The sequence below is a fragment of the Schistocerca gregaria genome, chromosome 2 (assembly GCF_023897955.1).
Source record: "Schistocerca gregaria isolate iqSchGreg1 chromosome 2, iqSchGreg1.2, whole genome shotgun sequence".
NCBI classification, from domain to species: Eukaryota; Metazoa; Arthropoda; class Insecta; order Orthoptera; family Acrididae; genus Schistocerca; species Schistocerca gregaria.
This window is the reverse complement of record NC_064921.1, coordinates 591,351,125-591,373,454: the sequence shown is the minus strand read 5'-3', so window position 1 is coordinate 591,373,454 and position 22,330 is coordinate 591,351,125. Positions and strand designations below refer to the sequence as shown.

The window sequence follows — 22,330 nt, the reverse complement described above, 5'->3', positions numbered from 1 at the left end:
TTTAAACGCCGACCAACACTCTTTCAACATCTACCTAACGTCTGATAACCAACACAACGACACAATAACCCAGTGCAGGCGGAACCGATGGACAGCACTGCGTCTTCTGAATCCGGTGTTAGAACATCCAGAATCAGAAGAACCCACTACGATCAAAGTAGTCCAAAAGAAACAAATAACCGAACGACAATCAAGAAGGGTGTCGAATCACCCGCCTTACCGGACAGCAGCGGCAAGGCGAGGAACGATAAACTGCCACGAAAATACGCTAACCTCCAGGGCAGGTATCTGAGGCATTAGCGGCCGCTAGGCAGAAAAATACCGCTGGTCGAACTTCAGCGATAAACATAAGGAATTCAATGATTAATAATAAAAGGTGGAGGATGGCTAATTAATTTCGCCAACTCCAAACACTCCACTCGTTTCTCTTTGTCCCAGCGACCCTGCGAGCAGCAGTGCATGAACAAACGGCATGATCTCAAAATAGTGGAGGTTTCACTAATTGGTTAATGTTCACTCAACTCAAACGTCCCGGGTCTGGTGGAGAACGATGTTGTCGCCCTCGCAACTACGGCCCCTCAGTCCGGCAGTGCCTGCATGCCGCCACTGGTCCTGGCATGTCTCCGCACCGTCAGACCTCACTGCGCCTCCGTCCCAACCAAACTGCTCGACACACGCCGTCCAGGAAAACACTTGGCGCCCTTCCAAAGATAGTACCAGGGTACTATGTATCGATAACCGCTGGTGCTGCTATTTGCAGATAGACAACACTAGCAAACGTAGTGGCGTGAGTAGATGCGAGAAGCAAACGAGAAGCCACTATCCCTATTATACCACGCCAACTCACTATCAGCACCAACTCGACCCACGACACGGCTCATTATGATTGCTTCTTCCATTAGTTGCTAAACGCATTGAAGACGCTGAAGAATGGGTGTCAGCTTCAATGTTGAGAATAGTGACATGCCTTGGAAGTATATGAATTGTTTCCTTGTGGAACTAGGATGCACAGTAAACACTTTGAGATAGTTCTTAGACAGGTGTAGCATCCACCTGTTTGTTGTTGAGACCGTTTTCCAGGATTTTGTTTTTTCTGATCGTGAAAATGGTGTCCAAGGAGACTTTCGGGGCCTGGTAGCTACTAATGCACATTATTCAGTGGACAGATCTGGTGCCGGCCGGGGTGGCCGGGCGGTTCTAGGCGCTACAGCCTGGAACCGCGCAACCGCTACGGTTGCAGGTTCGAATCCTGCCTATGGCATGGTTGTGTGCGATGTCCTTAGGTTGGTTAAGTTTTAGTAGTTCTAAGTTCTAGGGGACTGATGACCTCAGCAGTTACGTCCCATAGTGCTCAGAGCCGTTTGAACCATTTGAACAGATCTGCTTTCAGTGATAAAATTCGTAAGTCCGCTGCAGCTGATGTCAGTGAACACAGATGGTTGAAATGTCTAGTAATATAACTGTAAAATATTTTTGCTGGCTAGCACCAGGGACACTGAATCTTATGGGCCACTCTACAAACCTAGGCAGCGCGCAATGGTAATGTATGAAACAAACGAATAAAAGATTTATGTGAGGACTGTCACCTAATGATTTTTGTGAAAGAATGTTCTGTTCTACTGAAAGGAATTCCAACTCGTGAATCCGTTTGCACTAAAAACAACTAAACATATGCAATGTAAGTGTATTTGAGCAGAAAATTAACGTTAAAAGTCAATGTAACAGCACTTGCAGCGGAACAGACCTATCATACGTGTTTGTGCTCCTTCTCTTATGGCCTGAATTTCAGCGTATCAATAAAGCCTGTATTCCTTGATTCCCAACGCTTTCGGCGTTCTTTGTGGAGTTGGGTGCAGTATACCGAATACGTATGCTTGTCTACTTCACTTCGTAAGAGGGTGGGAACGAAGTACAAAAATTCGGGCTCGTCCGGGATTTGAACCCGGGACCTCTCACACCCTAAGCGAGAATCATACCCCCTTTTTTTTGTAATCTCATTTTATTCGTTATTGTTCGTTTCAATTGTTCGTGGCGGATGTCACCTGACGCCCATTGAAGCTCGTTACTGATCCATTCACTCAGTTTTTTTTATTACAGAGGGCAGCTAAACCTCTGACAGAACACGCTGAGCTACCGTGCCGGCTAGAAAGAAGTACAAAAATTCGGGCTCGTCCGGGATTTGAACCCGGGACCTCTCGCACCCTAAGCGAGAATCATACCCCTAGACCAACGAGCCATGCTGAGAAAGTGTTCGTGTGTGATGTAGAAAGCTCACGAAGTGTGACCCACTTCTGTGCAACAGGCGGCACGCTGCTACTACTGCTGCGGTCGCAGACATTGGTTGTCAGCTCAGCTGCGACGGGCGACGCTTCTAAGGTATGCCGTGCTGAGTCTGACCATCCCTACTTCAGGAAAGCAGGAAGTATCTATATGAGAGAGCAGTGAAAGCCGGTCAAGAAAAGTATTTATAATCTATGGTGTACCCCAATCAACTGAATCGTTTCTTTCGTACTATTTCTTCCTGTTCGTCATCATGTTTCCCTTATATCTTTCGGATCGTCAAGGAATGTATCCTCAGACATTGTCGGCCTCCAGGCGTCCGATCAGCAGCGACATAGCTATTGTCCTGGAAAGTGACCTGAACGCTTGCCGAAGGCGGTCGCGTCGCCGTGTGTACACCCTGCATACAGGGAGGAGCGTATCAATAATGTACACTTCGGTATTCTTACAACTGGAACTCCACAAAACGCTACACGTGCACACTTTTACAACATTTATTCACTGTGTTTTCGTCTGAAAAAAGAAAGAACTGACCTGTCGCTTTCATTCTCGTCACTTCACGTTAAAATTAATGTAGTGTACCTTTTTGGAGACTACGTTGTCTGGTTCGTATAGTACTCGTTTACTTTTGGTACCTGTTAAAACCAAATGTCATAAACAGAATAATTTTTCTTATATTGCATTTATGCCGGACAAAAGCTGCGAAAACTTTATAGACGTTGGTAGTTTTCATAATTTATAACATTTATCCATATCCGAAGAAATGAAAATAAACTGATTTTAATAATTGATACTTAATTGAGGACCAAATTCCGCAACAAGTAACTATGTACGATAGATCAACCCGTAAAACGTCACATCCAAGCAAACAGTTGGACAAAAAAATTTACATCAAAACTGGATGGCTTCAGCTCATTTGATCATTTTCAGCGTCTTCCTCTGGCAAAACTAATCAAATGTGCAGAAAAGTTATTATGTACATATTCTTGACCGATACAATTAGCTTGGCTGTGCGTTTTACGTTTTAACCTAACAGACTAAGATTTGTTTTAACGTCTACTTGAGAGTGGTACTTGTTACCGAAACCAGTCGTCAATAAAGCCTTGTCAACGAAACGCAGAATTTCTTCAAATCTATAATACGAATGCTGAGGAAAACCTTATATATTCTTTTTTCTCTGTGTCGAAATGTTTTCCCACAAATACATCACAAAGTTTCCACCTGATGCTTTTTATACGGTTGTACCCGGGCCACGAAGTGACCGACTCCTGGTGGCAGTGTAGAATGTCCGCTTTGCCTCCTGACGTCCACACCTGTAACAGCCCCCGCCCATGTATTCGAGAGCCGTTAGCCTTGCAGAAAACACGCAAACACGGTCCCAGCATAATGGAGGCGTACTACCTTACAGAATTCGCTGATATGCACCTAATTTATGGAGAAGCCAGGCAGTCTGTGGTAAGGCATTCTGAGATTCCAAAGTCGTCGAATTCGGAACACAAGAGCGTTTGTTTAGTGCACCAACTACTACGAGACACAGGATCTCTTCACCCTCAATGTGAGGATCGTGAGCCGCAGGGTGGGGCAGCAGCCTTAGGACGTGAGGAGGAAATTCTACGTATGGTTGGAGAACAAGACACCGTAAGTGCAAGAAGCTCGGCACGTCACTTGGTAACATCAAATGTGACTGTTTATACAACGTTGCAGGAAGGGTTACTGCATTCTTATCAACAGGGAGTACGCTTCTTCACGAAGCGGACTGCCCATGAAAAGGTACACTCTTCACCTGGCTCTTGGAACAGTGAAAGCAACACAGACTTTGAAACTTTCTGACAGATTGAAACTGTATGCCCGACTTAGACTCGAACTCAGGATATTAGTCATTCACGGGCAAGTGCTCCCCCAACTGAGCTACCCAAGCACGATTCACGATCTGTCCTCACTGCTTTTCATCCATCAATACTTCCCCTCCTACCTTCCAAACTTCACAGAAGTTATCCTCTGGAACTTACAGGACTAACGATCATGCAAGAACAGATATTGAGGAGACATAGCGCACAGGTGAAATCTGCCAGAAGGTTTCATATAGCGCACAACCCGCTGCAGAGTGAAAATCTTATCCTGGGAACATGCACTGCCTGCGAGATGGTGGCGTTAACAGTGTCTAACACTTCATTTTAATTTTTATGTTTTGACGCCTTGTAAAAACAAAATCATCAGTGTGTTAATTCATCCTTACTTTACGTAAATTTAATTTTTATATCCTTTTATAAAGAAGATGTGCTTGTTTTTATAGTGATGTATCATACGTTAAAATGGTTACACCACCACACTAGTCCACTGTAGGTTTTATTACGTCTGTAGGGTTCGTTCATTTGGTAGAAAATTACTGGACGGCTGATACTAATTGTAACATTAGTACAATAAAAAACATGGGAAAATAGGAGTAGGACGCACATTCCACATAGAATATCACGGGGAAAAACTTGATCTAGTGGAACAATTAGAAGTAGTGTTACACAAAGAAAACTCTTGTGAAAACTTGTTGAACAAACGGAGTATAATAGCCAATGTTTTCTCAGTAATTTTAAAATTTTCTTTTCCCTAAATGAAACAAATATTTAATGGCATACAGTCAAATTCAACATATTCAGAAACATTTGTTTTATAAATGACCTGTCTGTATAATTAGTAATATAACTGATTTATATCCTCTTTGAAATAATAACAGGTGCTTATTTTGGATATAGAGCATCTTTACATTGGAAATTCTTTAACTCGTTTTGGCTTTTGTGTACAAATGTGCCGTCGAATGGAAAACGTATATATGTACATAAACATTTCCCCATACTATGTTTCATAACCATGTATCTACTGCTAGAATCGAAAAAGTTATTTTTCGATTTGCCTTAGTTTTTGTACAGTTATATTTAGAACGTAACTCTTTACAATAAAACAATGTAGTTCTACCAAGACTAGAATTGACCTGAATCCTAAAGAAAAGAAATGTAGACAATCAAGGCATCTGCAGATGAGCCCGCAGGGCTCAAAATGCATTGCGTATTGAAATAAAATAAATATTATGACTAGAGGCGGTTGTTATTGATTTTACTAAAGTTATTCCAGGCCATTAATATAAAAATATAGATTCTGCATATACTAATGAAATGTGCTTTCCAAACATGTACCAGAGTAATCTACGGTAAAAAAAGTTGATAAGTAGATAACTATAAACCGTTTAAGGTAAAATTAATTGCGATCCGTCTAGAGAAAATTAGTCATTGGGGAGCTGTAGATATTAAAGTTCGCCAACTGAGGCACATCAGAAATGGGGATTTAAGAATCATACCCCTTCTTGGAGAAATATCTGCGAACGCCCACGGGCGCTGTAATGCAAAACATCAGCTTTCTGTGTGACAGTTGTCTCGGCTGCAGTTGTGAATTTGTCGAGAGGTATCTCTACAGTGTCTGGGTGTGTTTGAATAAATGTATGCAGTACGGACATTCACTTCCTGTTTACAAGTTTCTGAGTGGTCCCAGATTACGCCGTATCGAGTGTATACTGCGACATCAGAGGGTGAGGGATTCAGTTATTAAGTTTTCAGTTATTAAGTTTTCCGGTATCTCACGAGGCGTTGGGTACAGGTCGAGTTGCATTCTACCAAAACTACTGGTTCAGTAGTTTTGATACAGTACATAATGATTAACAAATTATAGGATTTCCGGTAGTACTGACAATATTGGTAGGGATAGAAACATAAACGAATGTGTAAGAGAGAAACTGGGAGTGGACAACTTTTCTTTTTTTTTTTTTGCTTGTTTCTTTTGCACATAATCAGTATTTTATATCCTTACAGAATATAAATTGCATTTTTTACTAATAAAAATTAATTGATCGCGTAACTCCTGCACGTCTACGTAACTAGAGTTATTACTTTTGCACTCAACAGAAAGTTCATCATGATGAAAGGCAAGCGTTTCTTGTTTTTGTTTATAATGCGAAAATTGTTAAGGAACAGCAGAAACATGTTTTATATAACTTCGATAAAGCATTGAATCTAAGTTTGATACACTTTTCTTTTGTTTTTTTTTATATTTTACGTTTTTGGAAAATTGCGTTTCCTGGCGCTACATCACAAACTTATTGTTTTCTTATTTTCTTTTACTACTCCATCCCTCTCTTCCACATTACAAATCAACAATTTTCGAATGAAATCTGAAGTAAACATTGATAAACTCAGTTTTGGTATCAATACTGTTTCTTTTAAGCCACGGACAAGAGGATAAATATGTAGAACAAAAATGTTCTGTAGCTAACGTGGCCCTTCATATATCCTTATTCTGTTTCGGGACACTTCACTGCTTCCAGTTTCTAGGGCAATCCTGTAGGACAATGATCACATACGTAAAGAAAGCAATCGTTATGCGGAGGTTAGCCTCGATATTTAAGCAACACACCTGACATACAGGTAATGCGTATACCATCTTAACTATCCAAAGCTACTTAGAGAACTACCGTTGTCTACACGTTCTTGTAGTAGTCTATGATAAACTGCAGAAGTCTTAAAACTCTTGGTACAGGGATTAACGGAGGCTAACACATAATCTAACCATTACTTATTGTGTGACCCTTATGGGCACTAGAGAACGGGATTGTGTGACACTTATGGGCACTGGGGAGCCGGCAGATGCTACTTGGAAGTTAATGCGCTGTTTCTCAGGTGGCTGTTGCGTTGTGCGCATCATTTTTCTGAAGATCTGTAATAGCATAAAGCAGGGGTCCCCAAACTATAGCCCGTGGGGCAACAGTGGCCTGTGAACACCACAAATCTGGCCCGAGGTAATGGGTCAGGCATGTGATATTCGATTCACCTGTTTTTTTTTATTTTTTTATTATTAAAATCGATCCTTGCTTGTCGTGCAGATGCAATAACACAGAGTAAAAGAAAATGTAAGAAATCCTCACCTAACGAACGATGTTTCGCATAAACGGTCTATTTGATATTTTCTTCAGTCTTTGATAACCATTTCAAGAAGCACTTTCTGGCCTGGACCGGTCTCATTGACCATAATCATTGAAAGCTGAGTCACACTTCTCCTATAAACTACCGCTCTGTAAAGCAAAAGCTCCGACAGCGCTGCATTCAGTCAGCTGTACCGATCGCAATGCGCCTCACACGGCAATTGCTATCATCCTTAACCACTGGCACATAATGTAGTTGAACATTTTAACTGTAATTAATTATTTAAGATTTCCTGAAATTTATGGTACTGAAGTGACGTATATTGCCTAGTCACACAAAGAAATTAAACATCATAATTATGCTAAAAGAAATTTATGTAAATGTAACTTCTCAATTACAGTTGTTTGCAGCTGTTGATAAAGTTTACTAGTTGAAATTATGAGCAGCGATTTCAAATACTCATCTGTTAGTTTACGTCTGTAAAACACTTTTTTTTTATTTTTCGCTTTGAAGAAAATTTTTTTCACCGATAAATGTATTGCCGAAGTCAGAGGAAAGCCACGATTTATGCAACTGTCGATACTGTGTGAGTGGAAGAATCGTATAAAAATCAAGCAATGATGAATTTAAATAGTCATCTTAATAAAAATCGGTACATTGTATATCAACCATTTCCATTTGAAGTTATGGGGCAAGAGTTTGTATAGTAACTTTCAAAGCATTTTGAATAATCTTGATATCTTTTGCAAAATCTGAAAATCGAAACTCAAAAGTTATTTTAAAACATCCAAAGCTTCATTCGCCAAATCTACCGGAAATGGCGTCTCTGGTTGCTGACTCAATGTTTGGCGTGTATTAAAATGTGTGAAACATTTCTTATTGAGCACAGACGGGAACAAAACAATTTATGTGTAAGGGATTTAATATGAGTGTACAAATCAGGTAGCACCTGGTTTTCTATTTATAATTTTAAATTAAGGTCCTTCGTGTGTTTAGTTTAATTTGTATAAAATGATAACTTACATAATCATTCATTTGTTTTGGAACTCAGCCAGAGGACGATTCCTTTCATTCAAGAAAATTACGCTCAAGAAATCGCGTCAGAGCCTTTCCGCAGCTAAGTCAGTGTCCTGCTATATAATTCTCTTCAGTCTCTTCAATAAACTCGCGGAATTGACGACGTTTGAACGTATGAGAACTTACTTAATTAACAACTGACATTACGGGCTTTCAAACTTCTGACACATCCAAGCATTTTACGAACAAAGACTGTTGGTGAGTGATCCAATGTATGATTGATGGTTTTGATCCACAGCTGTTTTCTACCGCCTTTGGCACAAAAGGAAAGACACCTTTTTTTTCGAAACGTGATTTTGCTACCATCATCTACTGTGATAAACATTAAGTTTCCACTGAAGATTGTTTTATGAACAGCATTTTCTACTTATTTAAAAATTCTCTCTGACCCGCCGTGCCGTGAATGCTGCTGTTGTTGTGGTCTTTAGCCCAGAAACTGGTTTGATGCAGCTCTCCATGGTACTCTATCCTGTGCAAGCTTCTTCATCTCCCAGTACTTACTGCAACCTACATCCTTCAGAATCTGCTTAGTGTATTCGTCTCTTTTCCCTTCTACGATTTCTACCCTCCACGCTTTCAACCAATACTAAATTGGTGATTCATTGATGCCTCAGAACATGTCCTACCAACCGATCCCATCTTCTAGTCAAGTTCTGCCACAAATTCCTCTTCTCCCCAATTACATTCAGTACATCCTCATTAGTTGCGTGATCTACCCATTTAATCTTCAGCATTCTTCTGTTGAAACATATTTCGAATGCCTCTATTCTCTTATTGTTTAAACTATTTATCTTCCATGTTTCACTTCCATACATGGCTACACTCCACACAAATACTTTCAGAAATGACTTCCTGACACTTAAATCTATACTCGACGTTAACAAATTTCTCTTCTTCAGAAACGCTTTCCTTGCCATTGCCAGTCTACATTTTATATCCTCTCTACTTCGACCATCATCAGTTATTTTGCCCCCAAATAGCAAAAATCCTTTACTACTTTAAGTGTCTCATTTCCTAATCTAATTCCCTCAGCATTACCCGACTTAATTCGACTAGATTCCATTATCCTCGTTTTGCTTTTGTTGATGTTCATCTTATATTCTCTTTTCGAGACACTGTCCATTCCGTTCAGCCGCTCTTTCAGGCACTGTGCTGTCTCTGACAGAACTACAATGTCATCTGCAATCCTCAAAGTTTCTGTTTCTTCTCCATGGATTTTAATTCCTATTCCAATTTTTTTTTGTTTCCTTTACTGCTTGCTCAATGTACTGATGGAATAAAATTGGGGATAGGCTACAACTCTGTCTCACTCCCTTCTCAACCATTGCTTCCCTTTCATGCCGCTCGGCACTTATTATTGCTTTCTGGTTTCTGTACAAATTCTAAGTAGCTTTTCCTTCCCTGTGTTTGACCCCTACCACCTTCAGAACTTGAAAGAGAGTATTCCAGTCAACATTGTCAAAAGCTTTCTCTAAGTCTACAAATGCTAGAAATGTAGGTTTGCCTTTCCTTAAACTTTTTTTTTTTTTTTTTTTTTTTTTTTTTTTTTTGGATCATCAGCCTACTGTCTGGTTTGATGCGACCCGCCACGAATACCTTTCCTGTGCTAACCTCTTCATCTCAGAGTAGCACTTGCAACCTACGTCCTCAATTATTTGCTTGACGTATTCCAATCTCTGTCTTCCTCTACAGTTTTTGCCCTCTACAGCTCCCTCTAGTACCATGGAAGTCATTCCCTCATGTCTTAGCAGATGTCCTATCATCCTGTTCCTTCTCCTTATCAGTGTTTTCCACATATTCCTTTTCTCTCCGATTCTGCGTAGAACCTCCTCATTCCTTATCTCATCAGTCTACCTAGTTTTCAACATTCGTCTATAGCACCACATCTCAAATGCTTCGATTCTCTTCTGTTCCGGTTTTCCCACAGTCCATGTTTCACTACCATACAATGCTGTGCTCCAGACGTACATCCTCAGAAATTTCTTCCACAAATTAAGGCCGGTATTTGATATTAGTAGACTTCTCTTGGCCAGAAATGCCTTTTTTGCCATAGCGAGTCTGCTTTTGATGTCCTCCTTGCTTCGTCCGTCATTGGTTATTTTACTGCCTAGGTAGCAGAATTCCTTAACTTCATTGACTTCGTGACCATCAATCCTGATGTTAAGTTTCTCGCTGTTCTCATTTCTACTACTTCTCATTACCTTCGTCTTTCTCCGTTCTACTCTTAAACCATACTGTGTACTCATTAGACTGTTCATTCCGTTCAGCAGATCATTTAATTCTTCGTCACTTTCACTCAGGATAGCAATGTCATCAGCGAATCGTATAATTGATATCCTTTCACCTTGTATTTTAATTCCACTCCTGAACCTTTCTTTTATTTCCATCATTGCTTCCTCGATGTACAGATTGAAGAGTAGGGGCGAAAGGCTACAGCCTTGTCTTACTCCCTTCTTAATACGAGCACTTCGTTCTTCATCGTCCACTCTTATTATTCCCTCTTGGTTGTTGTACATATTGTATATGACCCGTCTCTCCCTATAGCTTACACCTACTTTTTTCAGAATCTTGAACAGCTTGCACCATTTTATATTGTCGAACGCTTTTTCCAGGTCGACAAATCCTATGAACGTGTCTTGATTTTTCTTTAGCCTTGCTTCCATTATTAGCCGTAACGTCAGAATTGCCTCTCTCGTGCCTTTACTTTTCCTAAAGCCAAACTGATCGTCACCTAGCGCATTCTCAATTTTCTTTTCCATTCTTCTGTATATTATTCTCGTAAGCAGCTTCGATGCATAAGCTGTCAAGCTGATTGTGCGATAATTCTCGCACTTGTCAGGTCTTGCCGTCTTCGGAATTGTGTGGATGATGCTTTTCCGAAAGTCAGATGGTATGTCGCCAGACTCATATATTCTACACACCAACGTGAATAGTCGTTTTGTTGCCACTTCCCCTAATGATTTTAGAAATTGTGATGGAATGTTATCTATCCCTTCTGCCTTATTTGACCGTAAGTCCTCCAAAGCTCTTTTAAATTCCGATCCTAATAATGGATCCCCAATCTCTTCTAAATCGACTCCTGTTTTTTCTTCTATCACATCAGACAAATCTTCACCCTCATAGAGGCTTTCAATGTATTCTTTCCACCTATCTGCTCTCTGCTCTGCATTTAACAGTGGAATTCCCGTTGCACTCTTAATGTTACCACCGTTGCTTTTAATGTCACCAAAGGGTTTTGACTTTCCTGTATGCTGAGTCAGTCTTCCGACAATCATATCTTTTTCGATGTCATCACATTTTTCCTGCAGCCATTTCGTCTTAGCTTCCCTGCACTTCCTATTTATTTCATTCCTCAGCGACTTGTATTTCTGTATACCTGATTTTCCCGGAACATGTTTATACTTCCTCCTTTCATCAATCAATTGAAGTATTTCTTTTGTTACCCATGGTTTCTTCGCAGCTACCTTCTTTGTACCTATGTTTTCCTTCCCAACTTCTGTGATGGCCCTTTTTAGAGACGTCCATTCCTCTTCAACTGTGTTGCCTTCTGCGCTATTCCTTATTGCTGTATCTATAGCGTTAGAGAACTTCAAACGTATCTCGTCATTCCTTAGAACTTCCGTATCCCACTTCTTAGCGTATTGATTCTTCCTGACTAATGTTTTGAACTTCAGCCTACTCTTCATCACTACTATATTGTGATCTGAGTTTATATCTGCTCCTGGGTACGCCTTACAATCCAATATCTGATTTCGGAAACTCTGCCTGACCATGATGTAATATAATTGAAATCTTCACGTATCTCCCGGCCTTTTCCAAGTATACCTCCTCCTCTTGAGATTCTTGAACAGGGTATTCGCTATTACTAACTGAAACTTGTTACAGAACTCAATTAGTCTTTCTCCTCTTTCATTCCTTGTCCCAAGCCCATATTCTCCTGTAACCTTTTCTTCTACTCCTTCCCCTACAACTGCATTCCAGGCGCCCATGACTATTAGATTTTCGTCCCCCTTTACATACTGCATTACCCTTTCAATATCCTCATACACTTTCTCTATCTGTTCATCTTCAGCTTGCGACGTCGGCATGTATACCTGAACTATCGTTGTCGGTGTTGGTCTGCTGTCGATTCTGATTAGAACAACCCGGTCACTGAACTGTTCACAGTAACACACCCTCTGCCCTACCTTCCTATTCATAACGAATCCTACACCTGTTATACCATTTTCTGCTGCTGTTGGTATTACCCGATACTCATCTGACCAGAAATCCTTGTCTTCCTTTTACTTCATTTCACTGACCCCTACTATATCTAGATTGAGCCTTTGCATTTCCCTTTTCAGATTTTCTGGTTTCCCTACCACGTTCAAGCTTCTGACATTCCACGCCCCGACTCGTAGAACATTATCCTTTCATTGATTATTCAATCTTTTTCTCTCTTCTAAGATAAGTCATAGTCAGTACTGCCGCACGTGTTCCGACATTTCTATTTAATCCAAACTGATCTTCCCCATGGTCAGCTTCTACCAGTTTTTCCATTCGCCTGTAAAGAATTCGTGTTAGTATTTTGCAGCCGTGATTTATTAAACCGATAGTTTAGCAATTTCAACACCTGCCAGTATCTGCTTTGTTTCGGATTGGAATTATTATATCCTTCCTGCAGTCTGAGGGTATTTCGGCTGTTTCATAGAGCTTGCTCACCGGATCGTAGGATTTTGTCAGGGCTGGCTCTTCCATTTCTATCAGTAGTTCTAATGGGATGTTGTCTAGTCCTGGGGCTTTGTTTCGACTCAGGTCTCCCAGTGCTCTGTCAAACTCTTCACGCAGTATTATATCAGCCATTTCATCTACCTCCTCTTCCATTTCCATAATACTGCCCTCCAGTACATCGCCCTTGTGTAGATCCTCTATACAGTCCTTCCACCCATCTGCTTTTCCTTCTCTGCTTAGAATTGGTTTTCTATCTGAGCTCTTAATCTTCATACAAGTGGTTCTCTTTTATCCAAAGGTCACTTCAATTTCCTGTAGTAGTATCTATCTTAAACCCTAGTGATACACTATGTGATGAAAAATATCCGGACACCAGACCGAAAATGACTTACAAGTTCGTGGCTCCCTCCATCGGTACTACTGGAATTCATTATGGTTTTGGCCGACCCTTAGTCTTAACGACAGCTTTCACTCTCGCAGGCATACGTTCATTCAGGTGCTCGAAGATTTCTTGTGAATGGCAGCCAATTATTCACGGAGAGTTGCACTGAGGAGAGGTATCAATGTTGGCGGGTGAGGCCTGGCACGAAGTCGGTGTTCCAAAACAACCCAGATATATTCTATAAGATTCAGGTCAGGACTCTGTGCAGGCCAGTCCATTACAGGGATGTTATTGCATTTTGAACAGGAGCTCGATCGTGTTGAAAGATGCAGTTGTCATCCCCGAATTACTCTTCAACAGTGGGAAGCATAAGGTGCTTAAAATATCAACATAGGCTCATGTTGTGATTGTGCCACGCAATACAAGAAGGGGTGCAAGCCGCCTCCATGAAAAACACGACCACACCATAACCGCACTGCCTCCGAATTCTACTGTTGGCAGTACACACGCTGGCAGATGACGTTCACCGGGCATTCGTCATACCCACACACTGCCATCGGATTGCACATTGGGTACCGTGATTCGTCACTCCACACACCATTTCCCCACTGTACGATCGTCCAATGTTTACGCTCCTTACATCAAGCAAGGCGTCGTTTGGCATTCACCGCCGGTCGACCATGAAATCCAAGTTTTTTCGCCTCTCGCCTAACTGTCATAGTATTTGCAGTGGATCCTGATGCATTTGGAATTCCTGTGTGATGGTCTGGATAGATGTCTGCTAGTGTGTCCCAAGATATAATGGGGATATTTTTATAGTGGAATCGAAAACGCATACATTTTTTTTTCTTTTTGACCTTAGTAACTCACATACGAGATATTATTGCAATTAAATTATTATAGCACGTGCCGACTTGACGCTAAACATGAGACTTGAAAACTTTTACAATGTAGGAATGGAGGGATTCTGGAACTTAATGATTGTTTGGTAAATAAAACACCAAATTGCCCATATGGTGTTTATTTACTATTTAACATGTAAAAAAATTAGTCTCTAAATTTTCGTTTCAAAGTTTATTCTCTGCGGTCAGGATAAACCTTTCGGTGTTCTTGTACGCGAGGTAACAAAAATTGTTTTTGTTCCTCCTTAACCGAGATTAAACCAAGAAAGTCTTGCATCAACTTGACCGCTATTTCAGCTGTATCATTGGCTGTTTCCAGTGCTGAAACCTTCTTTCTGGTTTCTTGAAAGGAAGCATTGTTTGACTACATGGCAGGACATTCGTGGAGAAAGCTGTCATCAATTTTAAGACGATGGAACAATGACTTGCTTCTGACTGAAATGAAGTCGTAGATGTTTTTCACTGTAATTAAGAGAGAGCAAAGCAGGTAACAAAATTGTGATGTAAACAGAAAACTAAAGAAACAACGTCTCTATTCATTTATTTAACTCACCATACAATGGACCGCGAAGTTCTTCCTAAGAAGGGATGTAACGGTTAGCATGAACTGATAAATCATGTTTGGTTACATTTTCAACCATTTTTACTTTTGTTTCTACATCCACATCATCGTCAAACAGTGACAAGACAGAAACTTCATGAGTCAAATATCATAAATGCTGGATTATCTTCTGCAGAGCTGGTTTTGAGATGCCTTTATCAATTTTTGTGTGCCTTCTGTGACTTCAAAAAGCACAATTGTTGGCAGGGTGGCTTTGCTGCCAAACTACGCTGGAGCCAGGGCTTGACGTAGGATGTCACGATGAACAGGCAAACGTTAAACAGCGCTACCTTCTCCTTGCTCAAAACTTTTAACTGAGCACAAAATAATTATATTTTTAGGAAATATATAGCTCTCGCCATCCATCGAGCTCCGTGTATGGCACCTGGAGGCAGTATCTTGAATTTTCTGTCTTTATCTCCACCTAAAAATATGACAGAAAGCTCTATCGACTCTCGGTAATCATCTCTGATTATTTCTTTTGTCAGTTCAGTGCGGTAAAACTCAAGGAGATTGTCAATTTCCGAAATAGTCAGGCGTATTGCGACCTTTTCTTTGAAGCACTGTATGTTATCTGGATTTACAGTTTTCCAGTTATCTCGGAACTTTTTGAAGAGTGGAATATCAGGACTTCTTGTCACTGAACTGATTTTTACCTGGAATACGTTTTCTAACACCAGTTCATACACTGGATTGCAGGGAGGAAAAAGAATGACACTTCTGTTAAGTTTTCGATCAAGTAGCACACAGACACCAATGATATGACCTGTATTTGAAACCGCTGTATCGTGACAAAGCAACTGAACTTTGTCTTCGAGATTCCAGTCCACAGTCGCGCTCGAAACAGCTTTCGCTTGTTCACATCCTGAAGAGTGTTCCAACCTTGGCACAGCAATAAGTTGCCCTTTATTTCTATATGAAATAACTATTGGAAGACGTTCCTCTTTTCATTCCCGATCATGTGCAGCAGGCAACAGTTTGCCATCCCAATTAACAGTCACAACATCTGGTACCGCGTTTTGAAAATTACTTTTATAGCTTCCACACGCTATTTCCGTTTCTCTGAACGAATTCTTTGAAAAGAGGAATTACTTATTGGAAATTCATCAGTACTATATCCAAGTGCCTCAATGGTAGCATCAAGAATGTACACTGAATCTCTCACGCTCAACTGACACCTATCTAGCTGTGCTACTAATTTTGGAGTAACGAAATTTTTCAGCATAGTTGTTTTATTCGTACCAGATTTTATGTTCTCAATCGCAGTTGGGAAATTTTCTTGCAAACACATCTCATTTTCATTACAATCTGAAGATGAGTCATTTTGTAATGCTTCATAAGATGCTGTTGAAGGAGGTGACGTGGAAAAATATTTAGCACGTCGGTTTTCTTCCTCAGTAGTTCTGATGCGCTACCTTTCCTCTTTATTAGCCATTTTCTTGTCCACTCCAGCTAAGTGACCAGGCCGACCTGGCTCTCTCTGTCACTGTAAAAATATTTTATCTTCATTTATTTTCACTAACTGAAGTGCATCGGTGTGTATAATGTCGAACAAATCATCCAACTTGTTGATAAACTCTAGCCGGCACTGCTCAAATACCTTTTGGGTTTTATGTGCATTTTTTTACAACTCCCTCCGAACTTGATAAACGTTAACTAACTTCTTCGCACAATTAGGTACAGAATTGATAGGTATACGCGCTATTTCCCAAAAGGTCATACATTCAAAAATAGTGAGATTTGCACTTTGACTGACAGTTAAATTCACTTTCCGGATATTATAAAATAAAACTGCTAGAACTTGTCCATCAGACGGCAGTTTTGAACCTTTTATCTGATGTCTTACCGCACCTATTAAAAATATCCGCGTTTTAGAACTACTACGTAATTCCACTGACATTTTCACTTACTGACAACCATTTAGACTATGTTAGAGACACACCGACAGGAGGGCGCGCGCCCTCGTCTTTCTTACCAAGTACAGCCAACCTGACAAGTTTCTGAAATTTTACATGTAAATGTTTTGGCATCGTACAAATAAATTAACAGGGTTTGCGTTCAAATAAAAACTACTTCCAATTTTTTGGGCACCCTATTGTCTGCCTATTACACATTACGATCCTCTTCAACTGTCTTTGTCAGTCAGCATACGAGGTCGACCTGTACGCTTTTGTGGTGTACGTGTCCCTTCACGTTTCCACTTCACTATCCCATTGGAAACAGTGGACCTAGGGATGTTTGGAAATCTGGCGTACAGGCATAGGATACAAGTGACACCCAGTCACCTGACCTCGTTCGAAGTCCTATACTTCCGCGGAGCGTACCGTTCTGCTCTTTCACAATGTTTAATGACTACATCCGTGAGGAGTGGCCGGGCGGTTTAGGCGCCAAGTCACGGATTCCGCGGCCCCTTCCTCGAGCATGGGTGTGTGTGTTGTTCTTAGTGTATGTTAGTAAGTAGTGTATGTCTAAGCCGTGATGACTTCAGCAGTTTGGCCATTAGGAATTCACACACACACACACACACACACACACACACACACACACACACACACACACACACACACACATTTTCTGATGACTACTGAGGTCGCTGATTTGGAGTACCTAGCAGTAGGTGGCAGCACAATGCACCTAATATGAGAACAGTATGTTTCTGGTGGTGTCCGGATACTTTCGATCACATAGTGTACATGCCTCCACAACCTTACTTTGTTCTCTAGCCATGCCTGCTTAGCAATTTTTCACTTCCTGCCGGTCTTATTTTTTCCTTTATTCCTTTTTACCTACTTCATTTACTGTATTTTTATATTTTCTCCTTTCATGAATTAAATTCAGTATCTGTTCTGTTACCCAAGGATTTCTACTAACCCTCGTCTTCTTACCTGCTTGATACTCTGGTGCCTTCACTATTTCATCTCTCAAAGCTACCCAATCTTCTTCTACTATATTTCTTTCCTCCGTTCTTGTCAATCATTCCCTAATGCTCTCTCTGAAACTCTCTACAAACTCTGGTTCTTTCAGTTTATCCAGGTCCCATCTCCTTAAATTCCTACCTTTTTGCAGTTTCTTTAGTTTTCTGCAGTTCATAACCAATAAATTGTAGTCAGTCGACACCTGCACCTGAAAATGTCTTATAATTTAAAACCTAGTTCCTAATTCTCTGTCTTACCATTATAGAATCAATCTGATACCTTCCAGTGTCTCCAGGCCTCTTCCATGTGCACAATCTTCTTTCATGATTCTTAAGCCAAGTGATAGCTGTGGTTGCAGAATTCTACCAGGCAACTTCCTCTGTCATTCCTTACCCTCATTCCATATTCACCTTTTCCTTCTCTTCCTTTTACCACTAGCGAATTCCAGTCCTCTATTACTATTAAATTTTCGTCTCCCTTGACTATCTGAATAATTTCTTTTATCGCATCATACATTTCTTCAGTCTCATCATCATCTGCGGAGCTAGTTGACACAGGCTTGGGCTTCGTGTCTATCTTAGCAGCAATAATGCGTTCACTTTGCTGTTCCTAGTAGCTTATCCACGCTCCTATTTTTTATGCATTATTAAACCTACTCCTGAATTTCCCTATTTGATTTTGTATTTACAACTCTGTACTCACCTGACCAGAAGTCTTGTTCCTCCTGCCACCGACCTTCACTAATTCCCAATCTGTCTAACTTTAACCTATCCATTTCCCTTTTTAAATTTTATAACGTACCTGTCCGATTAAGGGGTCTGACATTCCACGCTCCGAACCATACCAGATTTGTTTCTCCTGATAACGACGTCCTCCTGAGTAGTCCCTGCCCGGAGATCCGAATGGGGGACTATTGTACCTCCGGAATATTTTACCCAAGAAGACGCCATCATCATTTAACCGTACAGTAAAGCTGTATGCCCTCGGGAAAAATTACGGCTGTAGTTTTTCCTTGCTTTCAGCCGTTCGCAGTACCAGCACAGCAAAGCCGTTCTGGTTGATATTACATGGCCAGATCAGTCAACCATTCAGATTGTAGCCCCTGCAACTACTGAAAAGGCTACTGCCCCTCTTCAGGAATCACACATTTGTCTGGCCTCTCAACAGATACCCCTCCGTTGTGGTTACACCTACGGTACAGCTCTCTGGTCCATCCTTTATGAATGCTATGAAAGTAAAAATGCTCTTCGTACACTTCATAATTTCTATTTATCCTTCGAATGAAAACTAACACTTTTTCACTATCTGAAAAATCTGAAACTTCCTGGCCGATTAAAACTGTGTGCCGGACCGAGATTCGATCTCGGAACTTTTACCTTTTGCGGGAAATTGTCTACCATCTGAGCTAACCAAACGCGACTGAGGACCCATCCTCACAGCTTCAGTTATGCCAATATCTCGTCTCCTACCTTCCGTAGAGCACTGCCCGCGAAAGGCAAACGTCCCGATTTCCATTCTCGTTCCGGCACACATTTCTAATTTACCAGGTAGTTTAATATCAGCGCAAACTCGGCTGCAGGGCGAAAATCTCAATCTGAAACATCTATTGACTCATCTAGAGCCAAAGAGAACAAGTCTGAGTGTCGATTTTTGTCATACAGCTCAGTTAATATATTTTCAGCAACATTATTTACTTTTTGAGCTACAGTGTTCGCTGAGTAACTGATGTTTTTAAATAAATTATCTTTCTCTGAACACATTTCTTCAACTAATGGAATTGAGCCATCCTTTATTAATTTTCCGTCAGTAAACGACTCGCGGAAATAAAGTATCGTGAAAGAGCGTTACGAGTGGTATTTATTTGTAGCAACGTACAGGGTGGGCGAGAGGTCCCGGTACCCCTGTAACTCTTGTTTAGTATTAAAAGTTTTTATCGAGGTTGGTAGCTAAGTTATTTCTTATCAGTTGGAATCAATTAATGTTTACATGTTTACGCGGTAGCAGTTGAGTTTTGATTTAAATCCGTGGCAAACGTGAGCGGTCATAGCTACCCTGTTGAGGAGCGCTTAGTGGCAAGTGTGTGGATGCATAAATGATAATACACAGGACAGAGAAATGAGAGATTATGGGAGCATTCTAGAAGTATTAAATAAGACTCCACCGTGAAAGGCAACACGTCCGAACTGGAAAAGACGTCTTTTCGTTTGGGCAATGTTAAAGGCAGGTCGCGGTATTGAAGGAAGAAGACAGGAGAAGAGACGTGTGCAGGAGTCTCTGTTTCGATTGAACCATATTCTATGAAGTCGAAAGGCAAACGTGCTTCGAAACTCGCTATACCGAGGACAACAGTCCGACATCAAATGAAAAAAGGCATTCAGGTCGTCAGACATTTTCGACCGACGATCGTAAACGTCTCAGATGCAGATCGGATTGATTGCGTTTTAGAAAATCGTACTTTGTTAACTCAATTTACAAATATAGTGAACCGTGAAAAGTTATATTTTCAGACGAATGTGCAATCATGGCAGCTCATGTGCTTGGAAATATTTTCATTTGGACCAACAAGAGACTCATTACACAGTCGGGTCAGAAAGAACCCCCCTACGTAATGATATGGGAAGCGATGACATCACATCTGCTTGGACTGTGCTTCTTTTAAGGCACTTTGAGTGCGTCTGACGCAGAACTTTTATTTCAGTGCGCTAGCGCTGTGAATCTAATTGTAAAACGGGAGAATAAAAATCGGATAAAGGAACGTAGATGGTGGGTGCGTAATTTTCTCAGTAAACGGTGTAGTCATGTAGCTTACAGTTCAGTGATGAGTGACCTAAAATTTCAAGACTTACAGGGTTTCAAAAATTTTGTTCGTATGTCTACGACGGACTTTGAAGTATTACTATATATGACTGCCCAATACGACACATTGAAGGACACAAATTTTCGAGATTCTGTAACTCCTGGTGAACAACTTGCCGCTACATTACGCTTTTTAGGTACTGGAGATTCGTATAGCTCGTTGATGTACATGCACATGATTTCCAAATCCAAAATTGGTCAAATAATACCAAACGTGTGTGAAGTTATAATAAAGGCAGTTCAAGGAGAGAGTAAGGTATTGTATTTAAATGAAAATTTAAAATGAAGAAGCTGTTACTACTTGACTTCAGTTATCTTCTGAAAAAATATACACATTTTCGGACTGCCTCTCAAAGTTCAATTCAATTACTTCACTTGAACACTCAAATTCTTCTAGCTCTTCCATTTTTGCTTCGGAGATCAAATCTTGCATATTCTTTTGTAAAATTGTTAAACGTTCATTGTTTCGTATTTCTCTCAGTTGACATTCAACGTATTTTGAAAACAAAGTGAACTTGTCGTCCTTTTTCCCTAGAATGTGCTGGTTAGTGCGCTTGAGCACCTCGTATGCAGCATCATCTGTTGTGTTTAGATTGCCGCCGATAATTTTAGCCTTCTTCCTCGGTTGACTTGAAGGCTCTGGTTGTGTGCTTGAGGTACTCTGTTCTTTTATGCAGGTACTCTGTGCTCTTCCAGCGTTGTGTCCTCTTCACTTCTCTCTTCCGATGTACAATAAAATAAAGGGGAAAACATTCTTCATATTTGTTATTTTTTTTAGGTACCGAATTCTGAAGCACAGTGGAAGGAAATTGCACGAGAATTTGAGATTCGCTGGAAGTTTCCTCACTGCATAGGGGCTTTAGATGGTAAACACGTACAAATAGTTAATCCTGCACATGTTGGAAGCAGTTATTATAACTACAGAGACACTTTAAAGTATTGTTTTAATGACATTGGTAGATGCCGACTACCAGTTTATTAATGCGGATGTGGGAGTACAAGGACGTATATCAGATGGAGGTGTATTTAATCGTACAAGCTTCAACAAAACCCTTCAAGCAGGTGCGCTGCATGTACCAGGGTCGAAATCTCTGTCTGGAAGAACAGTGTCTACACCCTACGTAATTGTTGCTGACGATGCCTTTGCATTACAGAACGTCATGGAGCCCTTCCCAGGGAGTCATAACAAAGGCAGAAAAAAAAGAATATATAATTACAGGCTCAGTAGAGTCAGTCGAGTTGTAGAAAATGCCTTTCGCATATTACCATCAGTCTTTCGTGTTCTACTGAAACCGATTCACCTCAATCCCAAGAAAGCAAATATTGTAACTTTATGCTGCCTTTACCTCCACAATTTCTTAAGAAGAAATCGAGAAGCTCTAATAATTTATTTGCCGCCAGGCAGTTTCGATTATGAAAATATAGAACGAGGGACCATAGAACCTGGAAGATGGAGAGACAACCGACTCACACACATGTTGCCAAAGACGCGAAGCAAGTGAGGAATGAGTTTACTGCATATTTTTTCACCAACGAAGGACAAGTGGAGTGGCAATATTTGTTTGCTTAGTTCAGTGATGAATATCAAATCCATAGAAATGCTTTCTTTTTCCGTGAAAAAGTGTAAAAAACACAAGTGCATTGCT

At 40.6% G+C, this 22,330-nt stretch overlaps 1 non-coding gene across 1 annotated transcript; it reads right to left on the bottom strand.

The window, feature by feature from the left end:
- Positions 1–2,164: 2,164 nt before the first annotated feature.
- Trnap-agg (transfer RNA proline (anticodon AGG)) lies at positions 2,165–2,236 on the bottom strand. Its single transcript has one exon. It is a non-coding gene; the product is annotated as a tRNA-Pro (tRNA).
- Positions 2,237–22,330: the final 20,094 nt, after the last annotated feature.